General features: G+C 43.5%; 1 long non-coding RNA gene across 1 annotated transcript in view; it reads right to left on the bottom strand.

Moving 5' to 3' along the window:
• Positions 1-416: 416 nt before the first annotated feature.
• Positions 417-13,545, bottom strand: part of LOC137649632 (uncharacterized) — a 31,591-nt gene continuing 18,462 nt past the window's right edge. The window contains exon 3 of the long non-coding RNA XR_011045798.1: positions 417-636. This is a non-coding gene — a long non-coding RNA (uncharacterized lncRNA). The remainder of the gene's footprint in view (positions 637-13,545) is intronic.

Raw genomic sequence — 13,545 nt, 5'->3', positions numbered from 1 at the left:
TTGATTATTCGACAAGTACCATACAACAGGTTTAAGAAATGTGGCATTTTATGTCCCTAAGGTTCATTGTTTAAAATCTGAGTCATAAAAGTATACTATTTAATATTAGATTAGCTGCCTCTTTACTGATAAGACTATTTGATAATTCCCATTTTGAGAAATATTCATATATCTAGAATGGTCCAATAGTATACAGACATAAAACTAATAATGTATAAGATTGACAAAATATATGACTACCTCACCAAAAATAATTTGAGAACAATTTAACTTTCAAAAGAATTTCTGCGATACTACACTTATTTAAATAGTTTATGTTCAACACTACAGTATATTGAACACTGTACAAAAGCTACCTTCCATAAATATCTATTACCTACTCTGTAACCTAACTAAGGTGTAAACTTCTAAAAAAAATCAAATGAACATTTTAACTTGACTTTAAACCGATGTCACTTAAATATCACAGCCTCCATCCCTCTTATTCAGATATGAATAATTTAATCTTGTGCCATCAGCGTTCCTTTATCATCCATCTTCTTCCATATTACCAGGGGAATCGGGTTGTCCTCTAGATAGTTTATTGTTTACTAGTTTTGGGTTTAGGATTTTGTATGTGTAAGTAAATAAAAGCATCTGAAAGAAATAAAAATATCTTTATTCCAAATGCTCTTCACCTTCAAGTCATAATCTGACTCTTGATAACTAATTTGATACATAAAGTAACTTTTTAGTATTATTCATTAGAATTACTGGCATATTCATCTCTATTTCTATAGATCAAGAAAACGGACACTTTTAAACCTAAAACTTGACTTTGCAATTTTGATCTTAACAAAACTTCTGAAGGAAGAAGTGTTAATAATCAGAATTCGTGAAAAACTACAAAATTTAATACAAATTATTTTTCCTAGCTATACAAACCTGGGCCATTTGGCACATTTTAAGTGAGGCCTTCAAGTTCGATCTAAATCGCTATTCAATTTTATGCTCATAAACACCATTATAATGCAGAGAGTATCTGATGACTGCGATAGAAGCAGTTGCTTGTCCCACGAGACCTTAAATTAGACTGTTTGTTTTGCAGCAACAGGGGCTCTATAGAAGTGAGTCTAAGAGCTTGTGTGTGCAATCTTTAAGGTAATGGTTTGTAAAAGTGGTTTGTCTCTTCCAGACTCCTGCTTTTAAAATGAGGTATCGAGTGGTTTTTGCGGAATGTTAGGGTTGCAGCAAGCCAACGTATATCATGTGCTCGAGGGGGCCCCTTGGAGACGCTTCCCCTGTGGACTTATATGATCTCATGATGATTTCTCTCAACCAAAAATAGATGGCATTTCTGGAAACCTTCTTTCTCCAATGGCCAGTGCTCACAAACAAATTGGATATCATGAGTCTGAGACAGGCTACTTCGTTCTTTTTTTTTATATTAACGTAGTTCTTACAGGACATAGTTACATATCATCAGGGTAATCAGCTACCTATTTGAGAGACAAGATCATGAAAGAGTCAAATCTGATATCATTATCAACCGGATTTTGGGTTTTGGCCACAAATTCAAGAACAAAAGACAAAGATAATCCTCTCCACCTCTGGAATGAGACACCTGGTGAGATATACCATGCACTTCACTCACTCTCTTGGCTGAAGCCAAGGCAAGGAGAAAGACTGTCTTCAGGGTGAAGTCTCTGTTTAAGGCTTTATGCATAGGTTCATACGGGGCTTTTTGTAAAGCCCATAGGATCTTGGTAGTTCTTGAGGAGGAAAAGACTGCTTGAAACTTCTTATTAATGCTGAGATTTCCAAGAATCTTAAAAGTTCCTAGGAATCTGAGAAGTCCAGACTTTTCAGTTCGAAAACTTGACTCAACACCAAAAGGTATCCTTTCACCACAATGACAGAAAGGGCCTTTTTGTTCCTTAGGAACGCTAAAAAGTCTACGATCAGGGAAGTAGTGGCTTTGAGTGGAGCAATATTCCCTCTATGACACCAATAACAAAAGATTTTCCATTTTGCTTGGTAAAATACTGTGGAAGACTTGTGGAGGTATCTGGAAAGTTGCTTCGCAGTTGGTCTAGAAATGCCTTTCTTTCATAGGAAACCCTGGATAGTTTCCAAATGTGCTGTGTCGTGGAGTCTTATGCGAGGTTGGCATAGAAGGTTTAGCCATTCTGGAAGTTCTCTTGGAATTTCCACGAGAAGTTCCAGCAGGTCAGAATACCACTTCACTACTGGCCACTTTGGGGCCACTAGCATTACTCTGCCTCTCTTGGATGTTTTGATTCTGTTCAGAGTCTGAGGAATCAGACAGAATGGCACGAAGGCGTAAAAGTCTACGCTGTCCCATGGGTGTTGAAATGCGTCTTCCATCACTGCATCTTGGTCTGGTACTGGAGAGCAATACACTAGGAGATGGTTATTCAGGTGGGTGGCAAACATGTCCAGCAACGGGGAACCCCACAAAGTCTCAAGTCTCTTCACCACTAGAGAAAGCAAAGACCATTTTGAACCAACTGCTGCCCCTTTACGGCTCAGCTGGTCTACAATGACGTTCCTAGATTTCATAGCAGGAGATAGGCTACGCCTCCTTGTTTGGAGATGAAGGTCACTACCGTGAAGTTGTCACTCATCAATACCAGAGTGACCTTTCAGAATCTTTGCAAAGTGAAGTAACGCTAATTATAAGGCTTTCATTTCCGGGAAGTTTATGTAGAAGCTCTCATCTTCTTATGACCATAGGCCTGAGATATGTTCCTTTCCCATATGGGTGTCCCATCCCTGGTGACATGCATCTGTGAACAGTAATAATTGTGGGGGAGGATCCAGATGGGATGCTCCTGCTAACAGGTTCTCCTCCCTCAGCTGCCACAGGATGTCTGATATCACCCCCTGAGGTATTTGCAGTAGGGTTGCAGGGTGATCTGAAGGTTGGGACTACTGGTTCTTCAGAGCCCACTGTAGATCCCACTTTACCGAGTGTAGATGCAATCTTCCCAGGAGGACGAGTTTCTCTAATGAGGAAAGGTGACCTAGTAACTTCTGCCATGTATGGGCAGGCAGGACGTCCCCTCTAAGGAAAGTTTCTGTCCAAGACATGAACCTCGTTACTCTGTTGGCCACAGCACAGGGAAGGCCTTGGCTTGCACCGAGTCTATATCCATTCCCAGACACCAATTTGGATTGATTGAGGACGAAGCTGAATTTCTGGAGGTTCAGCTAGATCCCTTACTCCTTGCACAGATCAAGCAACATGTCTCTGTGCTTCAGCAAGAGAGATTGGGATTCTGCCAAGAGAATCCATCCATCTAAGTATCTCAACAACCTGATACTCATTGCATGGGTAGAGGGCTCTGGATTGCGTAAGAATTAACATAAAAACATCTTTGGCTTGGCAGAGGTAATGGTGAAGTTTCAACAACCTACTCGCTTTTAACGAGTTTTCTGCAGCAGAGACTCGGGAGTTCAAAAACTTGAGTGTCTTTCGTTTGGTTGGAAAGGGCCACATCAAACCTGAGTCTGGGCTTCTGAGTCAGCAAGAAAATATCATAGATGCTGCATCATCTATTAGCAGTCTGCACTAAAGGAGGCTCCTCCAGAACTCTTAAGTGGCGGATTTGGCTCATGATCTTAAACCTGGAGTGCTACCTGGGGTACAGAGGTACCCCACCATCGGAAAATAGTATTGTATCTCGCTACCAGTTGGTAGTATAAGCAAATAAATTTTGTGTAGTTTCCTTTCCAAGACACCTTTAACTGTAGCAAGCTTGACTAAGTTCACATTGGTGCTACAGACAATCGAGATACAGTACATGGGGCGCACACACACCCAAAGGTAACAGAATCATCGAGTGGTAACTCAGGCCTCCAAAATTAATCTTTCACTTTTAAAAACCCTGTAAGTAGGATATTATGAATGAGAAGGGAGACAATGCAGATTCAGGCTTTTATAGCCAAATCAAGGGAGTAGCTGATAGCTTTGACCAGCAATGTCGTACATGTGCACGTAAAACATGTCACTGGCGTTTTTGCACATTTCATAACTTGTTAGATATAATTGGGGGAATTCTATTGTTCTCTTGAATGGTTTCTCATCAATGGTGAAAGAAACTTTCAAGTTCAGAGGGTCTTATCTAAAAATATGTCCGTTGATTTGATGAAACCACATGTAATAAGGCATGCTGCAATATGATATTTTCATAATAAAATACATTTTTGAACATACTTACCCGCTGGTTATATAATAATGGCTAGCGTTCCCGACGCCTCGGCAGAACTATTTAAAAACTCGCGGCTAACGCAGGTATGTCAGGTGTACAATAGCACCCTGGTGGACTACAGGTAGAACTACTCCCACAACCTCAGATTTTTCTTGCCCCTTGGTCTCTAGAGGGGAGGAGGGTGGGATTATAACTTATATAACCAGAGGGTAAGTATGTTCAAAAATTTATTTTATTATGAAAATATAATTTTTAAACATAAAACTTACCCGCTGGTTATATAAGAATAGCTGATTGACACCCTTGGTGGCGGGTCCGAGACAGCAATTTGATTGAAAATTCACTTAATAGTTACACATAACTAATATAAGTGGTTCGTACCTGATAAGGAAACAGACTGCAATGGTTCTCTGCCTCTTTCTGTCTGTTATCCTAAAAAGATCCAGCGGTCCACCCAGGGGGCTGAAGATCTCTAGGAGCTGTCAAACGGTGCCATAACCTACAACATGACAGGACCTCAACTAATACCCTTGTTCCGGGCGCTCTCAAGGAACAACATGACCACCTGACCAAATCATTAGATTGCGGAAGACTGTCGACCAGTCTACACATACAACCTGAACAACAACAAAGTTCCAAGAGAAAGAAAAGAGTATTAGAGATTAGAGGAACGTAGTGGTAGATCCTTCACCTACTACCGCATTCGCAGGCACAAATGGACCCAAAGTGTAGAAGTCCTCGTAAAGAGTCTGAACATGTTTTAAGTAATGGGATGCAAATACAGACTTCTCCAAAAAGTCACATTCATTATGCTTTGCAGAGAACGATTCTGTTTAAAAGCCACTGAAGTAGCCACTGCTCTCACTTTGTGAGCCTTCACCTTGAGTAGTCTAAGATCTGCCTCATTACACTGTAAATGAGCTTCTCTAATTAAAAGCCTTATAAAAAAGGAAAGAGCATTTTTTGACATAGGCTGAGAGGGCTTCTTGACTGCACAGCAGAGCGCCTCCGAGTTGCCTCTCAAGCTCCTTGTTCTTTCGAGATATATCCTTAAAGCTCTAACGGGACATAGCACTTTCTCTATCTCATCGCCCACCAAGTCATAAAGATTAGTAATTACAAAAGATTTGGGCCACGGCCGAGAAGAAAGTTCATTCTTGGCCAGAAAACCCTGCTGCAAAGAACATATTGCTTTTCCATTTCTGAATCCAATGTTCTTGCTGAAAGCACGGAGCTCACTGACCCTTTTGGCCGTTGCCAAGCTCACCAAGAAAAGGGTCTTCAAAGTCATATCTTTAAAAGTACCCGAGTGCAGAGGCTCGAACCTGCCACTCATAAGGAATCTAAGTACCACATCCAAGTTCCAAGCTGGTGATACCTGATGACATCTCTTAGACGTTTCGAAAGACCTAAGTAGGTCTTGTAAATCTTTATTGTTGGAGAGATCCAGATTTCTATGTCTGAAAACAGTTGCCAGCATACTTCTGTATCCTTTAATCGTCGGGACCGAGAAGTTACGCTTATTCCTCAGATCTAAAAGGAAGTCGGCAATCTGTGCTATAGAAGTATTGGACGAAGAAACCGAGTTAGCTCTACACCATTCTCTGAATACCTCCCATTTGGATTGATATACTCTGATGGTAGAGGTCCTCCTTGCTCTTGCAATAGCCTTGGCTGCCTCCTTCGAAAAGTCTCTAGATCTTGCGAGTCTTTCGATAGTCTGAAGGCAGTCAGACGTAGAGCTCGGAGGTTTTGGTGATTTCTTGCCAAATGGGGTTGTCTGAGAAGATCTGCTCTTAATGGGAGGCTTCTCGGCACGTCCACTACCCACTCCAGTATCTCCAGGAACCACACTCTCGACGGACAGAAAGGAGCAATTAGAGTCATTCTGGTCCCCTTGTGAGATACGAACTTTTGCACTACTTTGTATAGGATCTTGATGGGTGGTAACGCGTAAACATCCATGTGCGTCCAATCCAGCAGGAACGCGTCTATGTGAGCTGCCTTGGGATCTGATACTGGAGAGCAATACATTCCAAGTCTCTTTGTTTTGGAGGTTGCAAAGAGATCTATGAGAGGGCGACCCCATAATCGCCACAACTTCTTGCAAACCTCCAGATGCAGCATCCATTCCGTGGACAGAACTTGGTCCCTCCTGCTGAGCCTGTCCGCACTCACATTCTTGGCTCCTTGAATGAATCGAGTCAATAAAAGAATCCTCCTTTCCTTTGCCCAAAGGAGTAGAGATTTCGCCAACTCGTACAGAGACTCAGAGTGGGTTCCCCCCTGCTTCGCTATGTACGCTAGGGCCGTGGTATTGTCCGAATTGACCTGTACCACCTTGTCCAGGACCAGGCCCTTGAATCCTTTGAGGGCTAAGTGCACCGCTAAGAGCTCCTTCTGATTGATATGAAGAGCCTTCTGTTCTTCTGTCCAACGCCCTGAGATCTCCCTTCTCCCCAGTGTTGCTCCCCACCCCTAATTTGAGGCGTCTGAGAACAACACGAGGTCTGGGTTCCTCTGCTCCAACGATAGACCCTCGTTGAGTTTGTGAGCATTGTTCCACCATTGAAGATGTGATTTGATCGTATTCGTAACGGGAATACTCTCCTTGTCGAGACTGTCTCCCCTTTTCCAATGAGCATTGAGGTGGAATTGAAGGGGGCGCAGGTGCAGCCTTCCCAGAGATACAAACTTCTCTAGAGACGAGAGGGTTCTCAGAAGACTCATCCATTCCCTTACCGTAGTGACTTTTTTCTCCATAAAGGCTCCCAGCCTTAGAAGGGCTGACCGAATTCTTGCAAGCGACGGAAAAGCCTGAAAATCCTGACTCCGAATATCCATCCCCAAATAAAGGATCTTCTGGGATGGAGTCAACTGTGACTTCTTTGAACTCACTAGAAGTCCCAATTCTTTTGTCAAATCCAGGGTCAACTGAAGGTCCTTCAAACAGCGCTCGACTGAGGGAGCTCTTATCAACCAATCGTCCAAGTAGAGGGAGGCTCTGATGCCTCTCGAGTGCAGCATGCTCGCCACATTCATCATTAATTTTGTAAAAATCAGAGGAGCTGTGCAGAGGCCAAAACATAAAGCTCGAAACTGGAAGACGCTTCCCCTGTATGCAAACCTCAGATAACGTCTGCAGCTTGGATGTATCGGAACATGAAAATAAGCGTCCTGGAGGTCCAATGATACCATCCAGTCGCCTTTCCTCACTGCTGCCAGCACAGTCTTCTGAGTCTCCATAGTGAATTTCGAGTTCTGGACGTAGCGGTTGAGGGCGCTCACATCCAGAACCGGTCTCCATTCCCCTGAACTCTTGGGAACTAGGAACAAGCGGTTGTAAAACCCTGGAGACTCCAAATCCTGCACCCTTTCTATCGCTCTCTTTTTGAGTAGAAGCGACACTTGCAAGTGCATGGCCTGCCTCTTCGGTCCTCTCTTGTACTTGAGTGAAAGATCCACCGGATATGCGACTAAAGGAGGCTTTAATACAAGCGGAATTTTGTATCCTTCCTTTAGAAGACGTATCCGCTCCCTTCTTCTCCCAGGCCTGCCAGTAGTTGTTCAGCCTGGCTCCCACTGCTTGAAGGGGAGAGCAGTCAGACCCTGCCCTGGCCGGGCTTGGCTCCTCTTTTCCTTTGCTTCCTTGCCTCTGGCTTGAAAGTACTTCTCCCTGTAGATTTACCCCGAAAGGGCTGAGCAGAATGAGAATATGACGCCCCTTCCTTAGTTCTACGAGAAGAGAAGGATGTAGGTAAAACCTTACTGGCTGTTTTAGTAACCAAATCCTGAGTAGCCTTCTGAGTCAGATTTGCAGCCACTTCCTTAACTAAATCCTGCGGAAATAGAGCCGAAGACATGGGCGCAAAAAGCAACTCCGATCTCTGACATGGAGTGACACCCGCAGAGAGGAAAGAACATAAAGTAGCTCTTTTCTTTATAACTCCTGCAGTAAACAAAGCGGCCAGCTCATTAGAACCATCCCTGACTGCTCTGTCCATACAAGACATAAGTTGAATAAGACTACTTGTGTCCGTGTCCTTCATCTCGATCACTCTTCTGCTCAAGGCTCCCAGTGACCAGTCCAGTAAATTAAATACCTCAAATGCTCTAAACAATCCTTTTAAGAGGTGGTCAAACTCCGACATTGACCACGACACTTTTGTCTTTCTCATGGCCATGCGACGGGAAGAATCCACCAGGTTTGAGAAGTCTCCCTGCGCAGACGCCGGAGCTCCCAAACCTAAGACCTCTCCCGTCTCATACCAAACGTTCGATTTAGAGGCTAACTTAGCTGGTGGAAAAGCGAAGCATATCTTGCCCATAGCTTTTCTTGTATCGATCCATGCTCCCATTAATTTCAATGCTCCCTTAGAAGAGCGGGAAAGTACCATTCTTGTATAAAAAGAAGTCTTCACTGTCTTGCCCAAGATAAACTCAGAAGGGGGAGATCGTGGAGTAACAGGTGCAAAATTGTCTGGAAATAATTCCGAGAAGACTAGCATTAACTTTTTGAAATCCACCGCATGTTGAGGTGGTTTCTCCTCCTCTTCCTCCGAGATATCCTCCAAGTGTTCCTCATGAGAGACAACCTCATCCTGATCTTCTAATTCAGAGATTGGGGCTGCGTTTTGACCCAAACGTTGAACCTTCTGTGCAGGTGCAACAGTGCCGACATGGACGCGCTTGCGTTGTTCCATATCCATTTCCAATTGACAGTCATTCGACTTGCGTTTGCTGTCACGATTGATTCTATAATGGGATGAGTCTGGCTGGCGCCGCTCTGCCGCCTTCTGGCGCGCAGCGTTCACGCGATGTTCACGCTGCCGCTCCGAGGAGCCCTGGTGCGTCGCGCTCACGCGCTGGCGCTCTACCCATTCATGGCTCGACTGGTGTGGGTCGTCACGCTGGCGCTTAGCGCCTGTCTGGCACTACTGGCGATGTTCAGCGCCTTCAACAATTAACTCCTGAGGCTCGTCATGTTGCCGCTCAGGCTCCGCCTGCGCCCCGCGCCTGCTTCCATCCTTTGCTCCGCCATTTGGCGGACATTATCACGCTTGGACTGAATATCGGTTGAATGCTCCTTTGATATTTGTTGTGAAACAGAGCTCTGCCGAGACAAATCTACTCCAACCTTCCGCTGAACAGTGAAACTAGGAGACCGCCTGTGCGATATCACGTCAGTCCCAGAGACAACAGGCCGCCTGTGCGACAACGGGTCTACCACCGAAGACTGACGCCCAGACTCACTGCCAACAACCGATCGATAAGACTGCATCATCGACAAGAGCTGTTGTTTTATGTTCAACAACATATTCCACTTTGGATCGTTTTGAGGAGATAATTGTACAGCCTTTTCTATAGCGAATTCGTCCTCTTCATCGCTCTCCAATCCTTTACCCATTTCGGGAGAAGAATCCCAGTCCGAAGGAAGAGGTGGAGCATGAATAGTCACACCAAAACCAGAAATTAACTCCGCATCTGTATCCATTACTCTATCCCCATCGGAACCCACATTCGAGCGCTTCGCAAGAGAACACTCGTCAAGGGACCAAAAACGTTCAGGTGTTTCCCAATGACTACAACCCGGCTGTTTCGGGGAGGAAACGTGCGGCTGTTCCACTGACTGAACTTTCCTCTTAATCGGTCTAGATTCTTTACGCCACCTATCATCACGTGACTCTTCATCTGAAGAGGGAGACAAAGCACTAACCTCACTTTTTCTATGATGAGGGTGAGCGCCCTGAGTTACGCCATCAGGATCACTTGAGGGAACATCTACGCGACTGATGAAGCCTCTCATTCCCTTTCGCCCTTCGACATAACTTCTCCCCTTCCGGGAGCTTGACAGAGGTCTTAGGCTAGGCGAACGACAGGATCGCGCAGGCGGGCCCTCCACTACACTAAACACATTTGTCGGACTTTTAACACTTGTTCGATCGCTAGTCCGACCACTTTTAAGTAAATTACTTTCTGACATCATTTGTTTTTTGTCTGCTGCTAAAGATTCAACCCTCACACCGAGAACTTGAATTGCGGATAACATATCCCTCATCGTAGGTTCTTTCGGCTCTTGATCTACCACTACGGGGGAAGACATAGGATTAATTACATCAGACCTAGATAAATCCACAGAATAGGACGAACTACGTCTAAACCTTTCTTTCCTAATTCTATCTTTCTCTAATTTCTGAGTATAACGCTCGTAAGCTACCCACTGACTTTCCGTTAACGAAGCACATTCTTCACACCGATCCCCATAAGCACACAATTTCCCTCTACATCTAACACAAATTGTGTGCGGATCAACAGAACCTTTAGGAAGTCGAGTCTGACAACTTTTACTACACTTCCTATATAAAGGGGAGGGGTCGGCCATATTGAAAAGTGACAAGAGAAAATTAAACAATAACAAAGGTCAAAATAACTAAATAATCTCACAATAGTAGAGATTTCAAGAATATTTGAAAAGGATAGCACCAAAGCGAAAGCCAACAAAAACAAAAAGACAGAGTACATCACCAAATAAATCGTCCAATTGAATGTAAACAGCGAGTGAATTTTCAACGTTCTGACCAGTACGACCGGCAGGAAAAATCTGAGGAAGTGGGAGTAGTTCTACCTGTAGTCCACCAGGGTGCTAGTGTACACCTGACATACCTGCGTTAGCCGCGAGTTTTTAAATAGTTCTGCCGAGGCGTCGGGAACGCTAGCCATTCTTATATAACCAGCGGATAAGTTTTATGTTTAAAAAACAGCTTTACTGCATCATCTCCGCGAGGCAATATGATAGGCACACCACATCAAGAAGCACCAAAACTCGAATCTTTAAGTGAAATCAAAAGTCAAGTGCATAAAGAGTAGGAAGTTCATTTGTTCGGATAACTAAATAAAAATGTGGCCAAATTATTCAGAATAATTAAAGTTTAATATTTATTCAACCTATTCACGATAAAAAAGATGTATTTCTTTTGTTTCACATTATTCTTTTTTAAATAAAAAAATTAAGAAATTTATTATGAATTATATTATTATGGGGGTACACCTGTACCCCAAGGTACTATTAATGTTGGGGAAATTAAGGGTAGCAGTCCAGGGTTAATAAAGTGGTAGGCTTCCGAACTCATTATTGGGGCCTCAATTGTGGGTACATCAGCAGAGCCTGTACTCGCATTATTCTCAGAAGAATCATCAATCGTGATAATGTCTTGTTGGTGATTTTCTGATTTGATAAAGTTCTTTATCCTTCCTCCGATGTCCATCTTTTCTCTTGAGTGATAACAGAAAGAGGAGGCGGGGAAGGAGTACTCAGCATTCCGTTCATTAAAACGTCTACATCGTCTGCTGTATTGTTCATCTATATCTGATATAGGGGTGATTCTTGGGAAGGGGAGGAATTTTCTGCTCCTGGATTCCGCTACCTGTACCTGAAAAGAATATCCTGCAAAAGAATAGCGTTCTGAGGAACACCTATCCTGTTAGTTATGATCGTCAGAACGAGTGAAAGAACAGTGTCTATTAGAACGATTAAAAGATCTATCTTTAGGATCAGAAACAGGGTTCTTATCTTCGTAGGAAGCAGTTATATCTCTTTGTTCCCTGGCCGAGAGTTTATAAAACTCTGGCGAGTCATTGCATGGATTGTTACATCCTCTACTATCCGAGGGATGAGTTGTCATTTTCCTAGTATCATCATGACGTGGAGGAATACGCTCAGGCATCAAGATGGCTGCACGTTCACTGATGTCACGACACTTCAGAGATGAGACTTGATTGGACTTTGTCTGCATGCCTAAACTGCAGGTGGGGAGGGAGGGGGGGGGGGGGGGGGTTGGTGCCCCAGCAAAGGTGGCACGTACAGTAACATCATCTCATTTAGCTCCATCCACATATTCATATTTAAGAATTTGGGCATTTAGCCGGACAGCATTCTTGGACGAAAAAGAATTGGTATGGCGGGAATAATAACACTCGACCTCCTAGCTTTAGGAATCTTGGGAGGGGAGGCCTACGTGAAGCATGATGGTATTGTCAAATCTGGTGTTGTGGGGAACACAGCCAAAGCGGTCCAACCACCCTCAAATCTCCAAACTCATCCCGGGTACTCATTAGAGGAGTTTCTTGTCGACGACCCCTTGGCATATGAGGCAAGCCTTTTGTTGGTAGGACTTTAGATGTCAGGATTTCAGAAAACTTTAAATCAATCAATCAATCTCGGTAGGGTAAATTGGAGACTGATAATTAGGATCTTCCAATAAGGCTGCCTCAGGATGGGGGAAAACGACAGGCTCAGCTTTAAGGTCCTGACAGGAACGAGGAGATGTTTCTAGCATAACAAGAGTATAACTTCCCACTCAGTGCACTCGTGGTGGTTGAGGGGCATCTAGACAAGGCAGCATAGTCTTGAATAGAAGCATTAAGCGGATCTGGCTCAGGGAGCACAGATGCCGTAGCCAGGGGATCCACGATAACAACAGGTTCAATCTTGTGATCCACATTACTGACACTTGGAGAAAGAATGATTACAAAATCAGGTTCATCTTACTCAGTGACAGAAACCTCGGAGGGATTCTGACACTCGGAACTAGGGTGGGTGAGAACGTTCAATGCCGCACTTACCTTGTGTTTCTTCTCACTACTTGCCGAGGGAGGAGGAGGAGAACAATTTCTCTTGGTTCTCTTCTTCCTGTGAGAATGATACCTATCCCGTTGGGAGGGAGACCACTCCCTTCAATACTCAATTGGCGATTCTACCGAATATCTCTTTCCTCTACATATTGGACAAACTGGGTGAGGATACATATCTATCCTGCACATAAAGGTTCCACAAGGGCGACTATATGGCCCGGACAGGAACGCAGCGAGGTAAAAAAGACACACACTGTAGCACAAATAATAAATACGCAAGTGACAATATTAATGTCCTAACACAAAGACACAAGCACAAGCAAAAAAAAAAGAGTAATGAGAAGGCGATGTAATTGTCTGATCGTAGGAGTGGAGGCAGAGATGTCCTACTGCCACCACGGCTGGAAGTGAAGTGACTAAACTCTTGACACAATCGTATGCCATCATGTGCAATAGCTGTCCAGCAGCGTAGCATGACGCAATCTACTGATTCTTATTTTTTGTTCGGCCATAAGAAACAAAACCAGAAATAACCCCAGAAGTTTATATCGGAGTAGGAATAAACAAGAATAAGGGAAAATTCAGCTTGGATTATTATTATTATTATTATTATTATTATTATTACTATTATTATTATTATTATTATTATTATTATTACTATTATTATTATTATTATTATTATTATTAACTAAGCTATAAC

Source organism: Palaemon carinicauda, chromosome 11, assembly GCF_036898095.1.
Source record: "Palaemon carinicauda isolate YSFRI2023 chromosome 11, ASM3689809v2, whole genome shotgun sequence".
NCBI classification, from domain to species: Eukaryota; Metazoa; Arthropoda; class Malacostraca; order Decapoda; family Palaemonidae; genus Palaemon; species Palaemon carinicauda.
The sequence above is the reverse complement of the archived record's forward strand: the minus strand, read 5'-3'. Positions and strand labels throughout refer to the sequence as shown.